Source organism: Rhinatrema bivittatum, chromosome 7 (assembly GCF_901001135.1).
Source record: "Rhinatrema bivittatum chromosome 7, aRhiBiv1.1, whole genome shotgun sequence".
NCBI lineage: Eukaryota > Metazoa > Chordata > Amphibia > Gymnophiona > Rhinatrematidae > Rhinatrema > Rhinatrema bivittatum.
This window is the reverse complement of record NC_042621.1, coordinates 141,896,754-141,909,773: the sequence shown is the minus strand read 5'-3', so window position 1 is coordinate 141,909,773 and position 13,020 is coordinate 141,896,754. Positions and strand designations below refer to the sequence as shown.

The 13,020-nt window shown below is 53.1% G+C and overlaps 1 protein-coding gene across 2 annotated transcripts in view; it reads right to left on the bottom strand.

The window, feature by feature from the left end:
* Positions 1-6,419, bottom strand: part of CHST3 (carbohydrate sulfotransferase 3) — a 151,109-nt gene extending 144,690 nt beyond the window's left edge. For both annotated transcript variants that reach the window (XM_029609277.1, XM_029609278.1), the window contains exon 1: positions 5,952-6,419. The gene's annotated coding sequence lies outside the window, so the exon portion shown is untranslated. The remainder of the gene's footprint in view (positions 1-5,951) is intronic.
* Between the last annotated feature and the right edge of the window lie 6,601 nt (positions 6,420-13,020).

The following is a 13,020-nucleotide window of genomic DNA, read 5'->3' as shown; positions in this document are numbered from 1 at the left end:
TCTGCAACTGAAGATGTAGCACCATGAAGAGTCAGGACAACATTCGCAGGTGTTCATAATACACACACACACACACAAGAGTGCTGTCGTCATGCATCCCTGGTGAGAGAAACAATTGTGGACTTCTGGGAAGCTGTGGTTAGGTCAGACACCCTGGCACCGTGTCAGTGCATCCATGGTGAAAATGGGACACCAGCATATTTTGGCCTGCGATAGGGCCCGTTTCAAATAAATCTGGGAAACGGTGGCTGCTTCTTATTTTCAGGAACCCATACTGCTAGATACCTGACATCTACATCTGTTGAAACAGTAGGAAAAAAAAAGAAAATCTGACATGGAAAATCCAGAATATAAAGTGGAGAACAAGACCTTACATCACTGACAGAGAGATAAATTTAAAAAAAAGGAAAGAAATGTCCGGAGCAAGGTGGAATAGAGGGATAAAAGGAAAGATCTCACCCACATTGCAAGCTGCTGAGAGACTGGGAGTCCTATACAGCAAGGCAGAACATCTGAGACAGGCCACCCTGATGGTCCACTACCATGTGGGAGATCAGAGTTCAAGACGCAAGGTCAGTTTCGATCCTTCAGGTTGGCTAGCGATATGGGCAGTGCTCACAGCACCACCAGACCCCCACCCGGAGGAGGAGAGAGATGGGGGGGGGGGGGTGCAGAGTGCAAGTCGGGGCTTAAAAACGAACTGGTCAGGCTCAAGGTGCATGTGACTGAAGATTCAGAGGGAGCCAATGGTGCATGACCCCTGGCCAAGAAACATCAGTGTCAAGAATGGGATTGATGAGAAGGGCTTTAAAAATGGAGGGATAATCTCTGTGAGCACGCAGACATCAGAGCCCCCAGTAAGGACCAGTTCCGATGGAGCCGGAAACAACTTCTGGGTCCGCACTCAAAGAAAAGAAAATCCGAGAGCACTTCAGGGGGTCTCCACTAGGCTTTTCCAAGAAATCCTTCTTTTTGAGAAATGCCAGAATTTATTTCAGTCTCATCAGACATCTCTGGGCAGCCATCAGAGAGCACAGCTGCCAACACACTAACAGAACAGGCATAGCACATTGCTGCACGCTTCTGCAGAACAAGTGATGAAGCCAAACACCACCGGTAACACCATGCTTAGTATTTTCCACTTGCAAAATTGCATAAAGCAGCCTAGTGGTTGGAGCAGCAGACTGCAAACCAAGATCAAATCCCACTGCTTGTGACCTTGGGCAAGTCACTTCACCCTCCACCCACCACCCACCCTCCACCCACCCATAAAGTCAAGAGGCCGCCAATGAAGAGTGGGTGACTCGCCAGAATGATGGCTACTGCCTGGACACAATACCCTTATTCAATAAACATACACATGGTTACTGTGACTCCAACATCACTCTAAGCTTCAACAGCAAGAGGAAATGTGGAAAAAAGGATTTGCACTCACAAAGCCGGGAGTAGCTGGCTTGTTACGGCGGTTACTACCCCAAACCAAATGTGCCTGATACTTCACTTTCGATGCACATCCAGCATAGCTCTCTGCTTCAACGGCAGGGGAGAAGAAAAACTGATACTTCACGCATACCCAGCATAGCTTCAACGGCAGGGGAGAAGAAAAAAGGATTCACACTCACAAAGCAGGGAGTAGCTGGCTTGTTACGGCGGTTACTACCCCAAACCAAATGTGCCTGATACTTCACTTTAGATGCATATCCAGCATACCTCTCTGCTTCAACGGCAGGGGAGAAGAAAAACAACCAATAAGGGCTGTATAACATAGTCTGGGTTAAAACAAATAAGCATGGGTGTAGCTTGCTTATTGCGGCGGTTACTACCCCTACTACCCCCTAACTAATCAAGCTAGATATTTCACTTGGATGCAGCTCCATCACTGCTCTCTACATTAATGGTGGGGGAGGAAGGGAAATAGAACCAAGAGCTAAAAGAAACAGATAAGTATGAGAGAAAAAATGTGTGAAGCTTGCTGGGCAGACTGGATGGGCCGTTTGGTCTTCTTCTGCCGTCATTTCTATGTTTCTATGTTACATTGCCTCATGTACAAATTTAGATTGTGAGTCCCCTGGGGATAGGGAAATTCCTACAGAACTTGAATGTAATCCACTTTGAAGTGCCTGAAAAAAGTGTTATATAAATCAATACTGAGCCAAAAGGCAATGACGTCTGATTAAAGCAGTTGCATATTGTAGTTTGCTCTGAAATTCTGACTGGGCCTCTCTCCGGGTGTAATGAGGAGGCCTGCGATAAGCGCACCAGGAAAGTAGAAAAAATAAGCACAATAGTTGTCTTTCGGTCTCACCAGCGCACTGATTGCCCTGGCCATAACAAATCTGGGCCTGTGACGGCACCAGCCAGCCTGCACTCTGTACTTGGATTTACACAAAGCCCCAATCATTGAACTTCGCTTTGGCCTTCTCGCTGCTTAAACAGTGCACGCACAAGTGCTCACAGTGATCCAATGGAAGGTTTGATTGCCCAGCTGACAGCAGATCAAGAAAGTAAATATAAATACAAGGAGGGAGAGGCTTGTGTGGTTTCCTACTTGTCAAGTGTGTTTATGAACATGCATCACTACATATTCTCTGCATGTCCTACGTGTGCGCGTACCTTCAAAATCTGTCTCTATTTGCATATGAGAACAGCAACAGATATCCAAGAATCAAATAGCACCTGCATGTCTTGCAATATAATTTGTCTGCTGGTTTTTGAGCTCTGTCGTACCATGTAACCATGCCATGCCAAGGACTTCCACCAACAACAGAAAACCAAAAAAAAACAACAATTAAGCAAGGCCACCAGCTTTCCGTGCCTGGCAGTTACGTGGCCACTGAGCTTACAAAGCATTTCTGCCACACTAGAGCCCGGTAGTATAAACTTGGGAAAAGCCTTGTCATTTTTTTACGACATGCCTATTCATGCTGTCCCAACAAGCCTTCCCATGAAAAGAACATGCTCCTGCACGGCACGCCCTCAGCATTTCCACTTTACAAGCAGTGTATCAAGAATAAGAACCGTAGGAAGCTGAATGGCTTGCAGAAGTGCTTGCAAAAGTGAAAACTTTCCTGAACTCTCATGGTCCCTAGCATCAGTTAAGGATGGAAAGGGATTGGAGCGGAAGGGTGCCGAGATGGTTGGAGCGGGAGGGAGGAGAAAAGACATGCAGGCTGTGTCTGGCCGTTAGCTTTTTATTACCCTGGATAAACACGAACACGGGTGACCTCTGCAACCTGAAGGCTCGCCCTCTCCATTTTGCCTTAGATCACATAAGAGTAGCATGGCTGCCACACATAGGAATAAAAGGTTGACAAACAAAAATAATAAAGTGATCTGATGCCTTCTTACTGCACTAACTTATGGGCTGATACAGTACCCCTTATTCAGTAAGGGGTAATAGAGCATCCAAAACGTGCGTCCAACCCCCCCGAACCTAATAGCGCCCGCAACATGCAAATGCATGTTGATGGCCCTATTAGGTATTCCCGCGTTATTCAGAAAGCAAAATGTGCAGCCAAGCTGCACAAATTTGCTTTCAGAAATTAGCGCCTACCCAAAGGTAGGCGCTAATTTCTCCGTGCACCGGGAAAGTGCACAGAAAAGCAGTAAAAACTGCTTTTCTGTGCACCCTCCGACTTAATATCATGGCGATATCATGGCGATATTAAGTCGGAGGTCCTGAAAGTTTAAAAAAGTAAAAAATTTTAAAAAAAAAATTTTAAATGGGCCCGCAGCTGTCAGGTTGAAAACCGGACGCTCAATTTTGCCGGTTTCCGAGCCCGTGGCTGTCAGCGGGCTCGAGAACCGACACCGGCAAAATTGAGCGTCGGCTGTCAAACCCGCTGACAGCCGCCGCTTCCGTCAAAAAAGAGGCGCTAGGGACGTGCTAGCTGGTTGTAAAGTTTTGCCGCCGGGCCTAATTTAAATAAATTAAGATACTGTATCGCGCGCACTCGCCCGCGCTCCCACGTTTTTACTGTATCGGCCCGTTAGATGGCTATTCACTACACTGCGGTGATCCATGCTAATGTTAATGTGAGTTAACACGCCACAAGGTCTCTGCCACTGTCCCATTACCTTTGATGGGGCCAACTTGCGCACACTAACATTAGCGCAGGTTACCATGTTGCAGTGAAATAAACTTCTTGGCCAGCTGTGGGCAGCTAACCCTCCCTTTGCCCGACAGCTATTGGAGAGATGGATTATGTTAGTCCAATAAAAAGGCATTACTAAGTTTTTGTTTACTGACCTCTGTTTCTGCAAATAAAGCAGACATTGGAGCTCCTGGGAGGCTTTGTATCATTTCTCATAAACATTCCCCAGGTCTCAGTTTGAACAGAAGGCATAAGGACACGGCGGGTCTGTGCCAGAACGGAGAGCCAAGTCTCTTCCCACAATTCCGCTGCCAAGGAAATGCAGCCACAGTGATACCAGACTGTAAGCATTTGCCTCTCCCCAAGTATTTGATTTGCCTGGACATCCATTTTCCAGCTCTGCCTGCAGGGCAGGTTAAGGTCCTAGGTGGTAGGGAGGCCATAAATACCAGATAAAAGGAGATTCTCTGCTAAACCCTCACTTTTTTTTTAAAGTATGTAGAATTAAGGAATCCTTCGTTTAAACGAATTGGACAGTTTCAACAAAATTGTCAAATTCGTCATGGTTCGGGAGCACTCAAAATGGAAAGAAATGTTTCCGAAATTTCGGAAAAATGAATATTTCATATTAATGTGTGCACACCAATACGTGCTAACCATAGCGCGCACTAACACGAAATTCGGGAGTCATGAAAAAAAACCTCCCAAACCGCAGAAAAACGGAATTACCCGCGGGGCATCGGAACCACAAAATGAAAAAAAAAAAAACAAAATACATCTCTATTAAGGGTAAACTAACAAGTTATAGGCAATGCCTTTTATATTGGGCTGATTAAAAGGTGATGTATCAGCTATAATTTTTCTTGCTAACCCTTATTTCTACAAATATGAATGGGCTAAAATCCAACGTATTATGTTCAAGTAGATGAAAAATGATGGAGTGCTGTCACCCCATTTTGCAGGCGCTGTTTTCCACCCAAAATTAAAAGCACTCTGCCCTGATCAAACCACAGCAGTTTTCAAAGCCAAATGCCAGCACCCAGTCTCCAATACAATCTGAATAATTATTCATTAAAAGCACTTTGCAGATATCATTTAGAGCACTGCAAATGTATCATCAGCTCTCCTGCAACCGGTCTTTTCAAACTTTACAACCATCCTTTATTAATTCCAGTTGAAGTTCTTCAGGGCATCACAGTTCAAAGACCATGTTGTTTAAATACTCGTTTCAGCGTGCCATTTGCGTTGTCTCTTTACCAAAAAGCTCCCCCCAGAGAAAATTAATCTATGGGTATACAGCAACACCTATTACACGTAAACTGAAAGAAATTAAATTAATCCAGCTTGGGATCTGGAGACAAGCCTTTTCTTTGGGAGTTCCTGCCCCATAAATCTTTCTGCCTTTCGCAGAAATGATAACCTTCTGCATGCCAAAAAAGCAAACCGTTCCCCAGTTTTGCGGTTTTTTTCAGTAGTACAAAGCCCCTGGGGGTCTCAGTTTGCAGCCCGGTGTGTGTGGCTGGTTGGTGGGAGGGAAGGCAGCGGCAATGCCTGTGCAGATTGCTGCTCCCCCCCACCCCTGATACGCCGGGGGGGGGGGGCAATCTCCTGCACGTTTCTACCCAGCCCCTCCAACACCGAACCCGCTGCTTCTCTGGCAAACAATAGTACACTTCCTGCCTGTGCATCTCTCTTTCTCTCTCTAGGCTGGGAACTTGCCTTCTTCTGTGCGAACTTCAGCAGCCCAGATCCATCATCATGCTCCCAGAAAACACGTAATTAAAATAAATACATCAGTAAGAGAAAGGAGCCCTAGAGCCCGGGCTCCCTGTAGCTGGGAAATAAGGCGGCACTTACGGAGAGGGGGAGCGGGGGCACATCGCAGGCGCTTTTCCGTCCCGCCGCTCTCCGGCCGCTCGCTGTGGCTTTTCTCGCACGGGAGGGAGTGGTGGGAGGGGGCGGAGGCGGCTGGCAGGTCCTCTTCGGCCGGGACGGACGTCAGGATGGAGAGCCGGCGGCTGGCGGCGGCGGCTCTCGGTGCAAGCCGCCCGGGCGAGGTCGCCCCATGCGAGAGGCGAAGCAGCCTGAAATTAACAAAACGTGGAGGGAGGGCGGTGAGATTAAGCAAAGGGGGCGCTGCTAACTTTCACAGCTTTTCCCCCCGGCCAGCAGGGCGCAACAAGGGAAAGCTCCCAAATCTCAGAGTAGCGGCTGCCGGCTTTCCTTCCCTTCCTCGGACCGGTGCCTCTCCCTTCCTCAGCCTTGCGATCGCTCTTGTGCCGGCCGGGCCGGGAGGGAGGGAGGCTGGTGGTCACGGAGTGGCACCGAGGGTGTTGCAGGGGCAGGGCCAAGGAGGAGGAGGCTCTGCCCACCCTCCGCCCCTCTCCTCGGGGGTCCTGAAACACAAGCAGCTCTCTGTTAGCCTTCTAGTAGGGACCAGCTTGGGATCTGGAGACAAGCCTTTTCTTTGGGAGTTCCTGCCCCATAAATCTTTCTGCCTTTCGCAGAAATGATAACCTTCCGCATGCCAAAAAAGCAAAGCCTTCCCCAGTTTTGCGGTTTTTTTTCAGTAGTACAAAGCCCCTGGGGGGGGTCTCAGTTTGCAGCCCGGTGTGTGTGGCTGGTTGGTGGGAGGGAAGGCAGCGGCAATGCCTGTGCAGATTGCTGCCCCCCCCCCCCCCCTCCTAGAGCGCGTTTCTACCCAGCCCCTCCAACACCGAACCCGCTGCTTCTCTGGCAAACAATAGTACACTTCCTGCCTGTGCATCTCTCGTTCTCTCTCTAGGCTGGGAACTTGCCTTCTTCTGTGCGAACTTCAGCAGCCTTCTAGTAGGGACCGGCAAGGCTCAGTCCAGCCAGTGCAGGGCCAGGCCGGAGACCCGGCGGAGTTCAATCCCCGGCCATGGCTTCTGCTCCCTCCCCCCCCCCCCCCCCCCTCGGTGGCTGGGGCTGGGGATGTCCCAGCCATGGTTCCCTGGTAACACTCAACAGCCACTCTTAGCGTTCACCTTAGTCGGATGCCGGAGGGAGCTGTGGCCCCTGGCACAGGGGCTGTCTCCGATGCGGGCAGGGATGGGAGTGAGTCGGGGTATGCAACCCTTGCCCCCCCTCCCCCCCCGTGCTTCAGCGACTTCTGGCAAAAAAAAAGAAGCTAGCGTGCCCCCTGCAAGAAAGTCCTGTGCCAGGAGCCCGCGGGCAGAGGTAGCGCAGTTTCTCCTATTCCTGCCAACAGGGGAGGGCAATCGCAAGCCATTCTTACCTGCATCAATCCCCTCTGCAGGCCTGTGCAGGGGGGGGGGGGGTTCATGGCGAGAGGAGGAGGGTCCCTAGTCTGCCAGACCTCTTGACCCTGTGCCTTGAGAGCGAAGTCAGCAGACACTGATAAGATGTGCTGCCCTCCTTCTAGGGGTGGGAAGGGGAGGCTCGTGCCCAGGAATCTGGAGGAAGGTAGGGGGGGGGGGGGGGGGGGGCTGCTCTGGGCAGGGTAGGGCTCTGCTAGGAGGAAGAATGTAAAAATAGAAGGGAGTTTAAAAAAAAAAAAAAAGGATTGGAGTGAACAGTGCCCTTCCTGGTAGAAGCTGGTTCTGATTGAATTTGGAGGTAACTGCCAGGCCAAAAAAAAAAAAGCTTTCTTCTAGACGTGTGTTAGGAATGTGCACTTTGCCTCTCTGGCATGCTGAAATGATTTCCCGTTCTCTCTCTCTCTCTCACACACACACACACACATGCAGAATTCATTTGCCTCACAGACTTGTACCGTGACGTGCCTGGTGCTCCTCTAGTGCAATGCCTGCAACAAGTGCAGAAGGAGAGACCGGGAACAAATAATCTGACGTTGATAATGAGAGGTCGGGCAGGCTTCATGCCTGCCCGGCCAGGAGTATAATACGGCGGCCAGGCTCGCTGATGCAAGCCTGGCCGCCGCCGTGCTGGGGGAGGGGAGCCTCTAGGTGACCGGACGGTCACCCGGGCCCCACGTGCCGTTTGCTGCACCGGGATTGGGTGGTTCTTTGAACCACGTCGTGGAGGGAGCTGATTGGCTCCCGAGGGGTTAGCGAAGGGAGCCGATTGAGGGATTAGGTGAATCCTTCTGGTCTGCCCCTCTTCGCGGCTGGGCATCTGGCGCTTGTTTTTCTTTTTCAGGCGGCTTCCTTTTTGGCGAGCAGGTGCGGCGGAGGCGGTTCCAGTGGCGGCGCATCGCGAGCGTGACGGCGTCTGGGGAAGCGGCGATGGCGTCAGACGTGTTGGAGGGCGCAGAGCCTGGTGTCCGCGGCGGCGATTTGGGGACGGAGGCGTTCGGCCCGGCGGTGAGTGCTGGCGTGAGCGCGACTAAGGGGCGGGCCTCTCGTTCCCGGGCGCGGAGGGGGTGCGACTGCGTTGCTGGGCAGTAAGGGAGGGGGCTCTAGCAGGGCCGTTTTGCATGCTCCCGCCCCTTCTTCTTCCCCTTGCGCTCCTTGTCAGCAGCCGGCCGCTCCGGTGCCAGTGCACACGGAGCTGTCTGGTGCTGCAGCGGGCAGAGTTGAGGGGGATGAGGCTGTTCTGCCTTCTCCTGTGCCTGATCCCTGCGCTGGGCTTGTTCCCGTGTGGGGCCTGCACTGGGCTCTTCTTTGGCGGAGGGGGCTGGTGCCGGGGGTCAGGCCCCCCCCTGTTGGGCCTCCTGGATGGACGGCCTCCAGTTTTCCCAGGGTAGGGGCTCCTGGGGCTTCGGTTGCGAGTCCAGTTCCACCTTGGGGCGTTAATTCGGGTCCTTGGAGGGGTATTCAGGCCCCGATCTCTTCGGGTGATGGTCCACGGGGTTGTCCTTACTTCTTTGAGGGGCCTCGGGTGTGTCCGGGTGGTACTGGGTCGGCTGGGCCTGTGGCTGCTGCTTCTGATATGTATCCGCAGATTCCTCCGGCTGGCGGACTGGATGACGGGCCGGGTCCTTTGCGACAGGAGGAGTGGCGCAATGATCCCTTCTCTGCGGCTGCCAGCGCGCCCGGTCCTGTGAGAGCGCCGGTCGGCGTGAGTGGTCCTACCAGTGGGCAGCATGCATCGGGTTCCGAGGCTCCAGCTTCGGTCCAATCCAGTGGTACCAGCAGTCAGATTGGTGAGTTACATGTGTCTGGCATGGGTGTCACAGTGACGAGCGTCAGCGTGAGTGATGTGGCCACTGCTTCTCCGGTTGCAGTCGGGGTGCCTGCGGAGGTGAGTGCTGTGGCTGCTAAGAAACGTGAGCGGTCCCGGCGTAAGAAGAAACGATCCCGCTCCAGCTCTTCCGCTTCTTCTTCCTCTTCCTCGTCTTCCTCGTCGGCATCCTCCGATGTTTCGGTGCGGGGCGTTGGTACTCAGGGAGGGGGGGGGGTTCGGACAGGTCCTGGAAAGGGGGTCTCCTGCTCTCGTCAGCTTATCGGAGCTGTGGGAGGATGTTCCGAGATCCCTTCGGCGGAAGATTAGGCAGCGAAAATACATTGATATCTTCCTGCTACTCGAGGGCTGCCGGGGCAGGAGGAAGGTGAAGAAAAGTCGGCGGGGGGGGGGGGGGTGATAGGCCGCAGGGGGGAGATCGCCGGGTGGTGCGTAACGTATTGAATTGGATCTGCTCTTTCCTTCGGCTGGCCAGTGTGGTGGGTCATCATTAAGGATATGAATCGGGCTTCGGACGATTGAAAATATCGTCGATATTTTCAAAATCGTCAGAAATCGGGGGCTCCCCCAAAACGATAGGAAAACCCCACGATATTGTTCGTGGAGGTTCTCTTATTGTTTTGGGGGAGGGCGGGAAAAACGGCACACAAAAATAACCCCTAAACCCACCTTGACCCTTTAAAACTAATCCCTTTGCTTCCCCCACCCTCCCGACCCCCCCAAAAACATTTTACAGGTACCTGGTGGTCCAGTGGGGGTCCCGGGAGCGATCTCCCGCTCCCGGGCCGTCGGCTGCCACTAATCAAAATGGCACCAATGGCCTTTGCCCTTACCATGTGACAGGGTATTCGTTTCATTGGCCGGCCCCTGTCACATGGTAGGAGCACTGGATGGCCCGCACCATTTTTAAAGATGGCGCCGGCCATCCAGTGCTCCCTCCATGTGACAGGGGCCGGCCAATGGCATGGATACCCTGTCACATGGTAAGGGCAAAGGCCATTGGTGCCATTTTTATTAGTGGCAGCCGACGGCCCGAGAGCGGGAGATCGCTCCCGGGACCCCCACTGGACCACCAGGTACCTGTAAAATGTTTTTTGGGGGGTCGGGAGGGTGGGGGAAGCAAAGGGATTAGTTTTAAAGGGTCAGGGAGGGTTTTTTGTTTATCGGCTCGGGTGCAGCCGATAAACAAGACCTCGATCGGGCCCGATGAAAAAATACCCACATGTGAATCAGAACCGGAATCCAAACCGATTCCGGTTCCGATTCACATCTCTAGTCATCATGATCCTTCTCAGTACGGGCAGTTGCTTGCTTATGCTGATGCCATTTTGGATGCCAGTAGAGTGTACGAGGGATGGTCGTGGCTCGATTACAATGAGTGATTTCGCGACTTAATGGAGGAAAACAAGCATATGGCTTGGGGGACCAGGGATGTCGGGTTGTGGTTGACCCAGATGGGTTCCAAGGCAGGGTCTTCTTCCTCCGCAGACGCGGGTAGGTCCGCTAGTGTCTCCGGTGTGCGGTCCTTTCGGTCTGGGGCTGCCTCCGGGGGCGGCAGTCGAGCGGGGGTTGCCTTCCCCGATGTGTGCTGGAAGTACAATCGTTCGGGATGCAGTTTTCCTGATTGCAAGTTCCAGCATGCATGCTCCGGGTGTGGACAGGGGCACCCTGCATCCAAGTGTCCCAAGCGATTGGGTGGTGGGATCGGGGGGTGGGAGTCATTCCCAAGAACCCTCCTAAGTGATGTTTCGAGTGTGGCTCCTACCCCGGTCCGCCTAGACGCCATGCGGTCCTGGTTGGATAGGTACCCAATAGTGGTGGATGCTAATTTGTTGCGGGTGGGTTTTGAACAAGGATTTCCTATCCCCTTTGCGGGTCCGGTGGGGTTGGGTGGAGGTAGCAATTGTCCGTCAGTTCGTAAACTGGCTCACGTGGTCTTGGCCAAGTTGCAAAGCGAGATTGCTTTGGGGCGGATTGGGGGTCCTTTCCCGACCCCTCCGATGGATGGCATGGTTTTCTTCCCTTTGGCTGTAGTACCGAAGAAGGAGCCGGGTAAGTTCCGGCTGATTCACAACCTTTCCTTCCCGGAGGGTATGTCCGTTAATGATCTCATCCCGCAGGATCTCTGTTCGGTGCGGTACGTATCCTTCGAGGCGGCAGTAGCTATGGTTCGTCGTTGTGGCGTGGGGGCCTTGATGGTTAAGGTGGACATTGAGTCTGCCTTCCGGCTTCTCCCGATCCATCCCGAATGTTTTCCATTGTTGGACTTTCGATTTCAGGAAGAATTCTATTTTGATAGGTGCCTGCCTATGGGTTGTTCCATCGCGTGTGCCTATTTTGAAGCCTTCAGCTCCTTTGTCCATTGAGTGGTGGCGGAGCGGACCGGGATAGCTACTCTTGTTCATTACCTGGACGATTTCCTGTTTGTGGGGGAGGCGTCTTTGACGAAGTGTTACCAGTTGTTGCAGTGTTTCCAGGAAACTGCGGCGGAATTTGGGATTCCTTTAGCTGTGGGCAAGAGTGAGGGCCCTTGTACTTGTTTGGCCTTTCTGGGCATCGAGTTGGACTTGGTCACGATGACCTCGCGTCTGCCGACTTCCAAGGTGGCAGCATTACGGGATCTGGTGTCCCGGGATGTGCGGGCTAAGAAGTTGACACTGCGTCAGATGCAGTCGTTAGTGGGGAGTCTCAACTTTGCAAGTCGGGTGATCCCTATGGCTCGGGTGTTCATCCGTCTTCTGTAGTGCTTCATCCTGTGCTGGGTCTGCGTACTTGTCCTGTAGCGAACGGCATTGCATATGGGCAGACTCGACCTGTGGGGGGTGTTCATTTTCTGGTTCACCGGGACTTGAAGCTGTTGACGAAGTATCAATTTGAGGCGGTGTTGAGGGCTTGCTTGGCCGCGTTGGGGCTGGACTCTGCAAGGTTTGGGACTCACTCGTTTTGGATTGGGGCTGCGATCTCTGCAGCACTGTCAGGTCTATCGGGCGATGTGATTCAGCAGATCGGTTGGTGGAAGTCTGATGCTTTTGCTAGGTATGTGCATAAGGGGTCTCCGTAAGCGCACACCCTCCACCCACCCACCCCACGCTCCTCCCAATGTGCATCTGCTTTTTACTTCCCCCTCATCCCCTGTAGTATTCAGTGAATTCACCCCCTTCTTGTGACTCGTCACCTCCTAGCATTCATCCCTTGCCACCCCCCACCTCTCCAGCATTTACCCCTCCTCCTCCTCAACCCACAGCATTCACCCTCAGCCTTCCCCTCAGCATTCTCCTCTTCTTGTCACACCACCTTTCCCATTGTTTAGCCCTCTTCATCGCCCTCTTCCCCCAGCATTCATCCCTCCTCATCACCCTCTTCCCTCTTAATTTATCCTCTGGCCATCATAACCCCCTGCATTCACCCCTCATCACCCCATCTCCCCACCCTCAGCATTCACCCATCACCCCACCTCCCCGCCCCCAGCATTCACTCCTCATCACCCCACCTCCCCGCCCCCAGCATTCACCCATCACCCCATCTCCCCGCCCCCAGCATTCACCCCTCATCACTCCACCTCCCCGCCCCCAGCATTCACCCCTCATCACCCCACCTCCCCGCCCCCAGCATTCACTCCTCATCACCCCACCTCCCCGCCCCCAGCATTCGCTCCTCATCACTCCACCTCCCCGCCCCCAGCATTCACCCCTCATCACCCCACCTCCCCGCCCCCAGCATTCACTCCTCATCACCCCACCTCCCCGCCCCCCACCATTCGCTCCCTCGTCACCCCACCTCCCCGCCCCCAGCATTCGCC